General features: G+C 44.1%; 1 pseudogene; it reads right to left on the bottom strand.

Moving 5' to 3' along the window:
• Nucleotides 1-9,838: 9,838 nt before the first annotated feature.
• On the bottom strand, nucleotides 9,839-12,862 carry LOC114787539 (zinc finger protein 658B-like; annotated as a pseudogene).
• Between the last annotated feature and the right edge of the window lie 10 nt (nucleotides 12,863-12,872).

The raw sequence follows: 12,872 nt of genomic DNA, 5'->3' as shown, positions 1-12,872 counted from the left end.
CCACCAGCTCCTCCGGCAGGACCTCAAGGCGTTCCCAGACCAGACTGGAGATATAATTTTTCCAGCGTGTCCTGGGTGGACCAGGGGGCCTCGTTTTGGCAGAACATGCCAAAAAACACCTCCCCAGGGACGCGTCCAGGAGGCACCCTGACCAGATGCCCGAACCACCTCAACTGGCTCCTCTCGATGTGGAGGAGCAGTGGTTCTACTCTGAGTCCCTCCTGAATGTCCGAGCTCCTTACCCTATCCCTAAGGCTGCGCTTGGCCACCATACGGAGGAAACTCATTTTGGCCGCTTGTATCCATGATCTCATTCTTTCAGTCATTACCCAAAGCTCATGACCATAGGTGAGGATCGGGATGTAGATCGAGAAACTTGCTTTCTGGCTCAGCTCCTTCTTCATCATGACAGATCATTTCAGCATCCGCATCACTGCAGATGCTGCCCCAATCCGCCTATCGATCTCCTGCTACCTTCTTCCCTCTCTCGTGAACAAGATACTTAAACTCCTCCACTTGAGGCAGGAGTTGGCAAGCCACCTTTTTCTTGTCAGGAAGACGATTTGGAGGTGCTGGTCCTCAATTATTGTCCTGCGACATAGTACCAAGTGCCAAGTGTACTGTGTACTGTGTACCAAGTGTACTGATGGGCATCCTTATGTTCAAACATGGTGTTCGTTATGGCCAAACTGCGGCTTGCACAGAAGGTCAATAACGAAAGACCACTCGAGTTCAGATCTGGTGGGTTGTTCCTCCCAATCACGCCCCTCCAGGTCATTGCCCACATGAGTGTTGAAGTCCCCAGCAGGACAATGGAGTCCTCAGTCTGAGCACTATTTAGCACTCATCCCAGGGACTCTGAGCTCTTATTTGGCGCATAAGTGCAAACAACAGGCTGAGAGTCTTGGGGATAACAAAAAGCCAACCCCAGCCCACCGCCTCTCACCCGGAGTAACTCCAGCCAAGGAGAGTGTCCAATCTCCGACTATATCTAGCCAGTACCACTCAACCTCTTCCACAAGCTCCAGCTCCTTCCCCACCAGAGAGGTGACGTTCCATGTCACAATAGCCAATTTCCTTGTCCAGAGATCAGACCGCCAAAGCTCTCGCCTCGGTCTGCCACCCGATCTACATTGCACTGGACCCTCCATGTTCCTCCTGCGAGTGGTGGGTCAAATGTTGGATGAGCCCATGTATCTGGTTCGGGCTGGGCCTGGCAGGGCCCCATGGGCGAAAGCCCGGCCACCAGGTGCTCGCTCATGGGCCCCAACCCCAGGCCTGGCTCCACATTTACTCTGTATTAATAGATTACTAAGGAACAATCAACTTTGACAACAAAAACGGGAACTAAATAGCGTTTTTGTTGATGTTGGTGTAGCTGACAAATATACATGTTACTAATTAACATTTTTTCCATTATTCCACCAAATTCCGTTAATTTCTGAATAGTACGGCCCACATTTACAGTAACATGGATGAAAACATTAAGTCTATACATTCTCCGGAATTTTTATTACAGTAACTGTGAGGATTGAAAGGCGATATTGTTTAATTTCAAGGATTCTCTCAGGACATGTGTTTTCATATTGTCGGTGTGAATTCTGTCATAACCAATACTTGAATGTGTTTAAGTAAATGTATGATTGGATTGTTCGTTTGCCCTCTACATTTACATTAATTAAACGTAAAAATAAGACAATGTATTTTCTGTTATAAGGATTTGATACATCCCCAGCCAGGGATCAGTAAAGACATTACTGTTAATCATAGGTGTAAGCTATAAAAAATGCTAGTACATTTACACTGTACTCTCTAGTTAAATCTCTAGTTTAATCTCTTGAAAGTTAAACATTTTGTGAAATAAGGTGTATTTACATTTTTTTATGTGTTGTTTTTTCTGACCTGACTGTCTTCCAGTAACTTGCACTTTTTCAATCTGAAAAGTGTTGCATGTTGTTCTTGAAGCACAGCTTTGGCATCCTCTTTCCAGTGTGAAAAAGCTTGCCTTAGCTTTACAGAAAGTTCATGTGTCTAAACCTTTAAATATTGTATATTGTACAGAAGCCAAAAGATATATACCTTCTGGGATCATTACAACTGACTCTGAATCATTCCCATCATGCTGACAATCCTTGCTTTATTAGAACAACCTTGTTTAGGATGCTCTGGGCACGCCTGGCACACAGTTTCAAAAGGAACAAGCTGTTTCTGATGTTCCAATTTCTGTTATATGACATCTTCTGAAAGACACTTTACATATATAGTGGATAAACTGTAGCCAAGTCCACTCCACTGGGCCAGCAACTGATTTTGCTGACATTGTGAGATCTCCCTCAGGTTTTCCTCTGAACATGAACTGGCACATAAAAACCCATGCCCAATCCTCTGTAGCAAATAAGCCAGTAGTCTCAGCTACACAAACACACTGCAGATGACAGGCCAAGCTGACATCTAATAATATGTCTAAATGCCTCCTCATCATGTGAGCCTTGAAGTTTTTTTAAGGAGACAATGAGATTTTCACAGATTCATCCAGCCCAGATGCTAAAGCATATGAATGTTCTATCAAAGATGCAAAATATTGTTTAGACACTAGACAGAGGACAGTGGGTGGTAGTGATGGCTAATGAGGGTGGTGGTGGCCTAGGGGGTAAGGATAAGGTAAGGATGTAACGGGCGAGACGTGACTCCACAGTGGGTGCAGCAGCTGGGAGATAAGGCTCCACGATGGTTGCAGTGGATGGGAGACGTGGCTCTGTGGTAGGTGAAATGGGTGGGAGACGTGGCTCCACAGTGGGTGCAGCGGATGGGAGACGTGGCTCCGTGGTAGGTGAAAAGGATGGGAGATGTGGCTCCACAGTGGGTGCAGCAGATGGGAGACGTGGCTCCGTGGTAGGTGAAATGGGTGTGATATGTGGCTACACAACGGGTGCAGTGGATGGAAGACGTAGCTCCAGGGTAGGTGAAATGGGTGGAAGATGTGGCTCCACAGTGGGTGCAACGGGCGGGAGATGTGGCTCCACAATGGTTGCGGATGTGAGTCGTGGCTGTCACATTCCTAGGTATAGGGGCCTAAGAAACACGACAAGGGTGTGGAGAGGAGGACGTCCTCTTTTACACACACACACACACACACAACCAAACAAAGCATACAAACAGTGTTTTTATTTACAGTGAGCGAACCGGTACAATAAAACAGCAGACTCAGCACAGCTAACCAGCATCAGTACAGCCTAAAGGAAAGGATGGTCCATTGGGAATAACTCAAACACGCACATAAGTTAACAAAAAGGGCACATAAAGCTAACAGACTAACACAGGCTAACAACAAAGGGGTCTATCACACAAAGCAACAAGACACACGAATGAGCTCCTTGTAGACCCTATGCAGTGAAATGCTTTTGTGACTGCTATTGACCCCAATAATGCAAGTATTCAAGTGAAATTAATATGCAAATATTGCAAACATAACCAAATATTACAAATGCATGTTTTTAAACATAAAATATAAGTGAAGTGATTGTCACATGTGATACACAGCAGCACAGCACACGGTGCACACAGTGAAATTTGTCCCCTGCATTTAACCCATCACCCTGAGTGAACAGTGGGCAGCCATGACAGGCGCCCGGGGAGCAGTGTGTGGGGACGGTGCTTTGCTCAGTGGCACCTTGGTGGATCGGGATTTGAACCGGCAACCTTCTGATTACAGGGCTGCTTCCTCAACCGCTAGGCCACCACTGCCATAATGTGTAACAGGTAGGGTGAAGGTGTGCAAATGATTAAAGTGAAGTTTTAAAATTTTGGAGCAATTGAGTCCAGAAGTGATTGAAAGTGCTGGAGTTTATTTGAGCTCATTCAGCCTGCGTGAAGAAGCTCCTCCTCATTCTCTCTGTGTTGGACTTCGCAGCAGAGAGAACAGTCCATTGTTGGCTGAGGTCCTTCACTTTCTTCCTGGCCCTGGTCCAGCATCGCTTGCTATAGATTGATTAAAGGTCAGGGACCTCTGTACAGATGATGCGTGCAGCTGATCGTTCCACCCTCTGTAGGGCTCGTCCTGCATGGTGCTGTTCCCAAACCAGGTTGAGATGTTCAGAATCAGAATCGTATTTATTGGCCAAGTAAGTGCAAGCACATACAAGGAATTTGATTCCGTTAGATGGCGTCTCTCAAGTACAGTGTAGGAAAAAACAACAATGTGCAAGGATGTGTGTAAGTGCTATTGTACAAGTTGTGGAATTTGTTTGTACTGTTTATAAATAACTATATCTACTGAGTATAAATAAATATATGTAAGAATGTACGTAGGTCTATAACTAAACCGGCAAAAAACTAAATCCTATTTACAGAGTGTACATAAAGTGCAGTGTGCAATGTTGAAGGTGATTTGCAGTGTGACAGTTTCCGCTTTTTAGGAGGGAGATGGCGAGGGGGGAAAAGCTGTTCCTGTGTCGGCTATAATGTCTGCCAGAGGGCAGCAGGTCAAAAAGTCTGTGTCCAGGGTGTGAGGGATCTGCCCTTTTCCTGGATCTTGAGATGGATGGAGGGCAGGGGGGCACCGGTGATTCTTTCTGCTGTCCGTACAGTCCGCTGCTGTCTGATCCTGTCCTGTTTAGTGGCTGCTCCATACCAGGCGGTGATGGAGGAGCACAGGACAGACTCAATGACCGCAGTGTAGAACTGGATCAGCAGCTCCTGTGGAAGACTGTACTTCCCCAGTTGCCTCAGGAAGTACATCCTCTGCTGGGTCTTTTTGAGGATGGAGGAGATGTTGGTCTCCCACTTCAGGTCCTGGGAAATGGTGGTGCCCAGGAACTTGAAGGTCTCCACAATAGACGCTGGGCTGTCTGATATGGTGAGGGGGAGCAATGTTGAGGGATGTCTCCTGAAGTCCACTGTCATCTCCACAGTCTTGAGCGTGTTCAGCTCCAGGTTGTGTTGACTGCACCAGAGTACCAGCCGCTCAACTTCCTGTCGGTATGCAGACTCATCGCCATCCTGAATGAGCCCAATGACGGTGGTGCCGTCTGCAAACTTCAGGAGTTTTACAGTCGAGTTCCTGGAGGTGCAGTCGTTGTGTGTACAGGGAGAAGAGCAGTGGGGTGAGGACACATCCTTGAGGGGCACCAGTACTGAGGGACCGTGTTACAGAAGTAGAGAAGTGATCTCCCCCAGCCTCACTTGCTGCTTCCTGTCTGTCAGGAAGCTAGTGATCCACTGGAAGGTAGCAGGCGACACGCTGAGCTGGGAGAGTTTGGAGGTGAGGCGTTCAGGCACAATGGTGTTGAACGCCGAGCTGAAGTCCACAAACAGGATCCTGGCGTAGGTTCCCGGGCGGTCGAGATGTTGCAGGATGTAATGCAGCCCCATATTCACTACATCATCCACTGAGCTGTTTGTCCAGTAGGCAAACTGCAGGGGGTCCAGCTGGTGTCCCGTGATGTTCTTCAGATGGGCTAAAACCAGCCGTTCAAAGGATTTCAGTGTGGTAGTAGCCTAGCAGGTAACACACTCGCCTATGAACCAGAAGACCCAGGATCAAATCCCACTTACTACCATTGTGTCCCTGAGCAAGACACTTAACCCTAAGTTGCTCCAGGGGGGGACTGTCCCTGTAACTACTGATTGTAAGTTGCTCTGGATAAGGGCATCTGATAAATGCTGAAAATGTAAATTTCATGACCAGACGTCAAGGTGACAGGTCTGAAGTCATTCAGACAACTGATGGTGGGTTTCTATAGAAATCGAACGAGAATTGCTGGTGTCTTGTAAATCGCTTTGGATAAAAGCGTCTGCTAAATAAAGTAAAGTAAAGTTTCTTGGGGACCGGAATAATGGTGGAGCGTGGGGGTCGTCTGTAGCTGACAGACAGATGAGCTGAGTCCCAGTTGCTCGAGCTTGGTGGTGAGTGTGGAAGGGATTATCGTGTTAAATGCTGAACTCAGGATCGTGAGGTAGGCCGTTAATTAGGAAGCTACAATACTCCAAACAAGAAGTGACAAGACTGTGAACCAGGGTGGCGTAAGGGATGGATGGAGAAGATTGATATTACAAGACAAAACTGGGTAATGTTATTGATATGAGATTGAAAAGAAAGGGTACTGTTGAGGACCCAGACTCTTAACCTGCTGAGAGGGGGAGGCAGACCTGTTATACTGTGAGTTTTGGATAATGTTGATTTAATATTAACAAGTAAGACTTGTTAATCACTGTTTATTTTAAGGATTTAAGGAAATTGTAGTTACTTTTGAACTAATCTTTTTTCACTTAACTGACTAGTGATTCAGTACACCTAAAATAACTGTTTTGCGCATCACTGGTCCATACAGTCATTGCCAAAAGTGACACAAATTCTGGTGTTCTGAAAGTTTGCTGCTTCAGTGTTTTAGATCTTTTTGTCAGTAGTTTTATGGTGTAGTGAAGTATAAATACAAGCATTTTGTAGTTTCAAAGGCTTTAATTGACAATTACATCAAGATTTTGCAGTGTTGTCCCTTTTTTCCCCCCTCTCAAGACCTCTGCACTGCAAACGTAAGTCATAGAAAAAGAACAGAAATAAAAGAAAAAATGTAAGGCACACAGGCTATAAGGCACAGCAAAAACAGAGAATAACTATTAAAAAAGGATATGTTTTCATATAGCCTTCTTACAGATTTGTGTTTCTTTAGTTTTACTTGACAAAAACAAGACAAGCCATTATTTCCGCTCATTTAATTAAACTTTACTGAATAAAAACACAAAACAAAGACACACACGGCAAATTGTAAATAAACCAAAATGCTACAAATCATAATTCAAATAACACAACACTTCATACAACAGGCAAGCCTAAGAAATACGTTTAAATATTCAGACAGGATACCTTCATAAGGGTTTTTCAAATACAAATGCAAATCTTGAAACTGTGTACAGGAATTCAAGTGGTTGTAAAAATTCAAACTTCATTTTGGCATGGATTTGGCTAGCACTATGAAAAAAAAGATTTGGTAAGGTAACGCTCCAATCTTGGCACTGAAGACTGGGTGGAGGAAAGACAGAGGCACGACATTTTTGGATCAAACAAAAGGGATTTATTAAACAAACAAAAAGGCCCAAAGGAACAGAAAGTGAAGAATTTAAAGCAAGAACAAAAACCTACAACTGCTGTTTATTTTTAAAAATTAAAGTTTGTAATTTGTAAATTTGACCATTTGTTCTTGTGTTGCAACAGGTTTTTGGCCCCCCTGCAGGTAGCTGTTTAACCTACTGAAAGTGAAGTGATTGTCATTGTGGAACACTGCAGCACAGCACACGGTGACATACCGAAATGTGCTTTTAACTAGGGCTGCAACTAACGATTATTTTAATAATCGATTAATCTGTCGATATTTTTTGATTAATCGTAGAATCAAAAAAAGAAAAGAAAAGCATTCATTTCCATCCCTTTATTCAAAAACAGAACCAAAATCTTTAGAAAGTGCACAAACATGTTGCTCCTTGAGCTGTTATAATAATAATAATAATAAAATAAAATAAAAATTGACTAACACAAAAAACATACACATGTATGCTTTACATCTGCCAAATATAGACTTGCCACCTGAGCTGCCACAACGATAAATCATTTATAAAAAAAATTAAAGAACAATACAAATCAGAAAATTTAACAGGATTTGTTTGAATGTCAGAACTTGTTCTCTACACTACACTGCAGATGCACACACTCACAAACGCACACACTCACAAACTTGATTTAAGATTTTTTAGATATTTGGACTGGAAACGAGACAAAATTACTAGGTAAGAAAAGCTTTTTTTGCAGTGTAGCTATACATGACAACAGATTGAAAAATGAATGGTGCAAAAAAGGCTAGCGAATAAAAACATGTCTTTAGTCTTTTAATGCAAAGTAACTATAGCACCCCTGCTTTACTTCTTTTATTAACGAGCTAACGCTAAATTGTCATGCTTGTCAAGCTGGATGACGGGTAAACATTTACATTTACAGCATTAATCAGACGCCCTTTTCCAGAGCGACAATCCCCCCCTGGAGCAACTTAGGGTTAAGTGTCTTGCTCAGGGACACAATAAGCAAGTCGTCCACACGGAGACGCAGAGAACAGTCCGAACGCTGTTTCATTCCCCCTCCACACCTGTAGGTGGCGCTGTAAGTCCCAGGCTAGTTCTCCTCCGCGGCGAGTTAAACACCAGCACCAGGGACATTACATTCCTCACTTCAAAATGGAACAAAAGTAGGATTCTGTAGCGACTTACCCTGCTGCTGAACTCCCTTCTTCCTCCTCAAACACGCGTTTCAGGTGCTGGATCATTGCCGTGGTGTTCCCGTGCCGTGCCATGTCACTTTTGCATATTTTCGCGCAGATTTCTCTGCCTCCGCCATGTATCTTTCCACTACCTCCGCTCGTTTTTTTTAATAATTTTTGCTCCGCGCTGTCTATAATGCGCCAAACTCTGCTAGCATCTGTGAGCGAGGGAGACCGAGTGTGTTCACTCCGCTCCGCACTCAAATAAAGTTTTTTTTTTTTTTAATGATCAAACGTCTCTGCGTCGCGCGACATAACGAATCGTTTAGGAAATTTGTTTCCAAGTCTTTTAGTAATCGATTTTTATCGATTCAATCGATTCGTTGTTGCAGCCCTACCATCACCCTTGGTGAGCAGTGAGCAGCCATGACAGGATCCTGGGGAGCAGCATGTGGGGATGGTGCTTCATTAACCGCTAGGCCACCACTCCCACAGCGACCATGGAGTTGAGGCAAGACCAAAGGCAGCATGCAGACCTACGATCCAACATATCGGACATGTCAGTGCCACTAACTGGAATTATACAGAATGTTGAAATGTGTCAATGAGGGGCAAAAACTTATTATTGTGCTGGGAATGCGTTTTTGGCTCCCTGAGGGTACCTGGGAGTCAAGGCCAAAGGCAAAAAGATAAATGCAAAACGAACATGTGTTACATTCAAGGCACAGAAACAATGGAGAAGTCATGGTTAAGCGCACAGACCCGACATATATATGGTATATACGGTTTGCGGTCAATTCCCCTAAAAGTTTTTGGAACTTTATTGTGTGAGGTGTGCTATTACTTTTAGAAACAATTGGAGTGGGCGTGGCAAATGCCCAGCCACTTTATTAGGAACGCCTGGTCCTTCGGCCACTTTATAAAGACCTTAATTTAACGCATTGTGGCCACACCCTGTTAGCATTTTTGACTGAAACATGCTAGCATTAACATGCTAACATGCAAAATTTTTTTAACATGGTCCAAATGTCACCAAATTTAATGTGCTGCATCTTTGCCATGCCCTGTTAGCATGTTAACTTAAAAAATGCTAACTTTTCAACATGCTCCAAATGTCACCAAATTTTGTGCAATGCATTGTGGCCACGCCCCTTTAACATTTTTTATGTTAGCATGCTAACATTAACATGGAAATTATTTAATATGCTCCAAACATCATCAAATTTTACGTGACCGCCTGCTCCATCGGCCACGTTTTACGACCACCTGCTCCTACAGATGACATCAGCTCTGGAGGCCAACACACACCAACGCCCAGACAGGCTTATCAAAATTGGGTATTGGGGTTGGGGAGGTCTAGGATTGTCTTGGACACAGGCAGGGGGGCTTCAGGAACAAAAAAGTTAATTTAGGGTGCTGAGCAAAAAGCTGGTTGTATTTAAGGCCAAAGGATTGTAAAAAACGTGGAGAATAGAGTAAAACTTTCTCTCTACACACAAAAGCACTGTATTCAAACTACTCCAACTTGATGTTACCTGGCAGAAAGAGGCATGGCACAATAGAGGTTAAAAAGGATGAACAGTTTCTAATTTATTAACACCAGTAAATTATTATTGCAGTTACATGTGAATATTGTATGCAAAAAGGTACCAATGTTACAGAGAAAACCAAAATGAGAGAGAGGAAGAAAAGATAGAAAAGGACAGCACAGCCTAAACCAGCTGAAAAAACAGTATCCCATGTGAACAGATCTTTATACACCTGGCCTACAGGAAGCAGTCACAGACCAATCAGAACCTGTTGTTTCTGACATCACGCCCCCCGGTGCCTCCCATCTGGGGAAAACAAAGGGAGTAGGCGGTCCCGGCTGCCAACACCTCACATGTTTGGCTCGGGGGAGGGCTGGCAAAGGTTGCAATGCCATTCAGCAAAGACATGAAAAAACGGAGGTGTTGAATCTTCATGCACAACAAAGGCACAGAAATGTCATGGCTCTGCGACATCCCATCTTACAGGATGTTGTAAATGTTTTATAACAAAGAAAACAGAACTCTGGAGTTGTTTAAGGGAAGATGCTTGTGAAAAGCTCCTCCCACACTCTGTACACTAGTAGGGCTTCTCTCCAGTATGTATCCTCTGGTGTCTTTTAAGGAGTGGTGCTTGTGAAAAGCTCCTCCCACACTCTGTACACTGGTAGGGCTTCTCTCCAGTATGCATCCTCTGGTGTATTTTAAGCTGTGGTGCATTTGAAAAGTTCTTCCCACAATCTGTACACTGGTAAGGCTTCTCTCCAGTATGCATCCTCTGGTGTATTTTAAGGGAAGATGCATTGTGAAAAGCTCTTCCCACAATCTGTACACTGGTAAGGGCTTCTCTCCAGTATGCGTCCTCTGGTGTATTTTAAGGCGTGTTGCATTTGAAAAGCTCCTCCCACACTCTGTACAATGGAAGGGCTTCTCTCCAGTATGCGTCCTCTGGTGTATTTTAAGCTGTGATGCATTTGAAAAGTTCTTCCCACACTCTGTACACTGGTAGGGCTTCTCGCCAGTATGCGTCCTCTGGTGCATTTTAAGCTGTGGTGCATTTGAAAAGTTCTTCCCACACTCTGTACACTGGTAGGGCTTCTCGCCAGTATGCGTCCTCTGGTGCATTTTAAGCTGTGGTGCATTTGAAAATTTCTTCCCACAATCTGAACACTGGTAGGGCTTCTCTCCAGTATGTATCCTCTGGTGGTGTTTAAGGGAAGATGCTTGTGAAAAGCTCTTCCCACAATCTGTACACTGGTAGGGCTTCTCTCCAGTATGCGTCCTCTGGTGTATTTTAAGGTGATGTGCTTGTGAAAAACTGCTGCCACACTCTGTACACTGGTAGGGCTTTTCTCCAGTATGTATCCTCTGGTGTATTTTAAGGTTTGGTGCTAGTGAAAAACTGCTCCCACACTCTGTACACTGGTAGGGCTTCTCTCCAGTATGCGTCCTCTGGTGTAGTTTAAGCTGTGGTGCATTTGAAAAGTTCTTCCCACAATCTGTACACTGGTAGGGCTTCTCTCCAGTATGTATCCTCTGGTGGTGTTTCAGGGAAGATGCTTGTGAAAAGCTCTTCCCACAATCTGAACACTGGTAGGGCTTCTCTCCAGTATGTATCCTCTGGTGGTGTTGCAGTGAAGATGCTTGTGAAAAGCTCTTCCCACAATCTGTACACTGGTAGGGCTTCTCTCCAGTATGTATCCTCTGGTGGTGTTTCAGGGAAGATGCTTGTGAAAAGCTCTTCCCACAATCTGTACACTGGTAGGGCTTCTCTCCAGTATGTATCCTCTGGTGTTGTTGAAGGTGATGTGCTAGTGAAAAACTGCTCCCACACTCTGTACACTGGTAGGGCTTCTCTCCAGTATGCATCCTCTGGTGTATTTTAAGATGTGGTGCATTTGAAAAGTTCTTCCCACAATCTGTACACTGGTAAGGCTTCTCTCCAGTATGCATCCTCTGGTGGTGTTTCAGGGAAGATGCTTGTGAAAAGCTCTTCCCACAATCTGTACACTGGTAGGGCTTCTCTCCAGTATGTATCCTCTGGTGTTGTTTAAGGGAAGATGCTTGTGAAAAACTGCTCCCACACTCTGTACATGGGTACAGCTTCTCTCCAGCATGCATCATGTGGTATATTTGAAGGTTTGCTGTGGTCTTTTTGTGACAACTCACTGTTTCAGTTTCAGAGTTTTTGTGTGTATAGTAGTCTGCAGTTGAAAAGGAAAAGAAAAGGAAAATGCTTAGTTGTACAATGCATCCAATTAGCATATACTCTGCAACTGTGGTTATTTTAGTTAAATCACTTTGTAAAGGCCTCAAGCTCATTATGAAAGTTGATTTATAATTTATTTTTAGTTGATTGATATGAGAATTTCTATTGCAGGTTTTATGCGTGTACATTTTTGTACACGAAGAGTGCCAGAGTTGCCAAAATATTTGCCTAAAAATTAGATTTCCTAGAGAAATTCATGCCACAAGCTCTAACACAGCCAGAATGATCGCCACATAACAAGAAATTGAGCAAATGTACAAAAATGTCCAAAGAGAGAACATGGGGGTTAGACATTATTAATTTTACAAACGAACCAAAGCGTTCAGCTTGAAGCACGTGTTCCATGAATTGAAGCCGAAAGAAGGCGCAAACTTTGTTCCCCAACCTACGTTGATCATGCGTCGATCTGCCATCCCCCGCCCCACACAGCCGCCAGCATACACACTACAAACAAGCTTCAAAACGGCTCCTGAGCAGCGGATATCCGACCCCTGATCTAAACCAACAAACACGCAAAGTACAATGTTATTAAAACAGAGTAAAATTGATCTTACCCGTAGTTTTGCATCAAATTGCATTAGCGAAACAAGCTCGTTGCTTTCCTCTCTGCGGGACGTCTGACGTAACTTCCTTGATAGATAAGAGACGGGACTATTTGTTCAACAGCAGCCAATCAAATCTCACCTTTAACTTGCACCTATCATCGGAGCCAATCGGAGAGGTCAAATGCAGCAACGCCTGGTAGGACAGAACCTATGACAGTGTTGCATATATATAAACGCTAGATGTGGCCTCTATGGAAAGGAACGCTTCAACAGAGCCGCCATCTTGGGA

This window comes from Denticeps clupeoides, chromosome 4 (assembly GCF_900700375.1).
Source record: "Denticeps clupeoides chromosome 4, fDenClu1.1, whole genome shotgun sequence".
Lineage (NCBI taxonomy): Eukaryota > Metazoa > Chordata > Actinopteri > Clupeiformes > Denticipitidae > Denticeps > Denticeps clupeoides.
The sequence above is the reverse complement of the archived record's forward strand: the minus strand, read 5'-3'. Positions and strand labels throughout refer to the sequence as shown.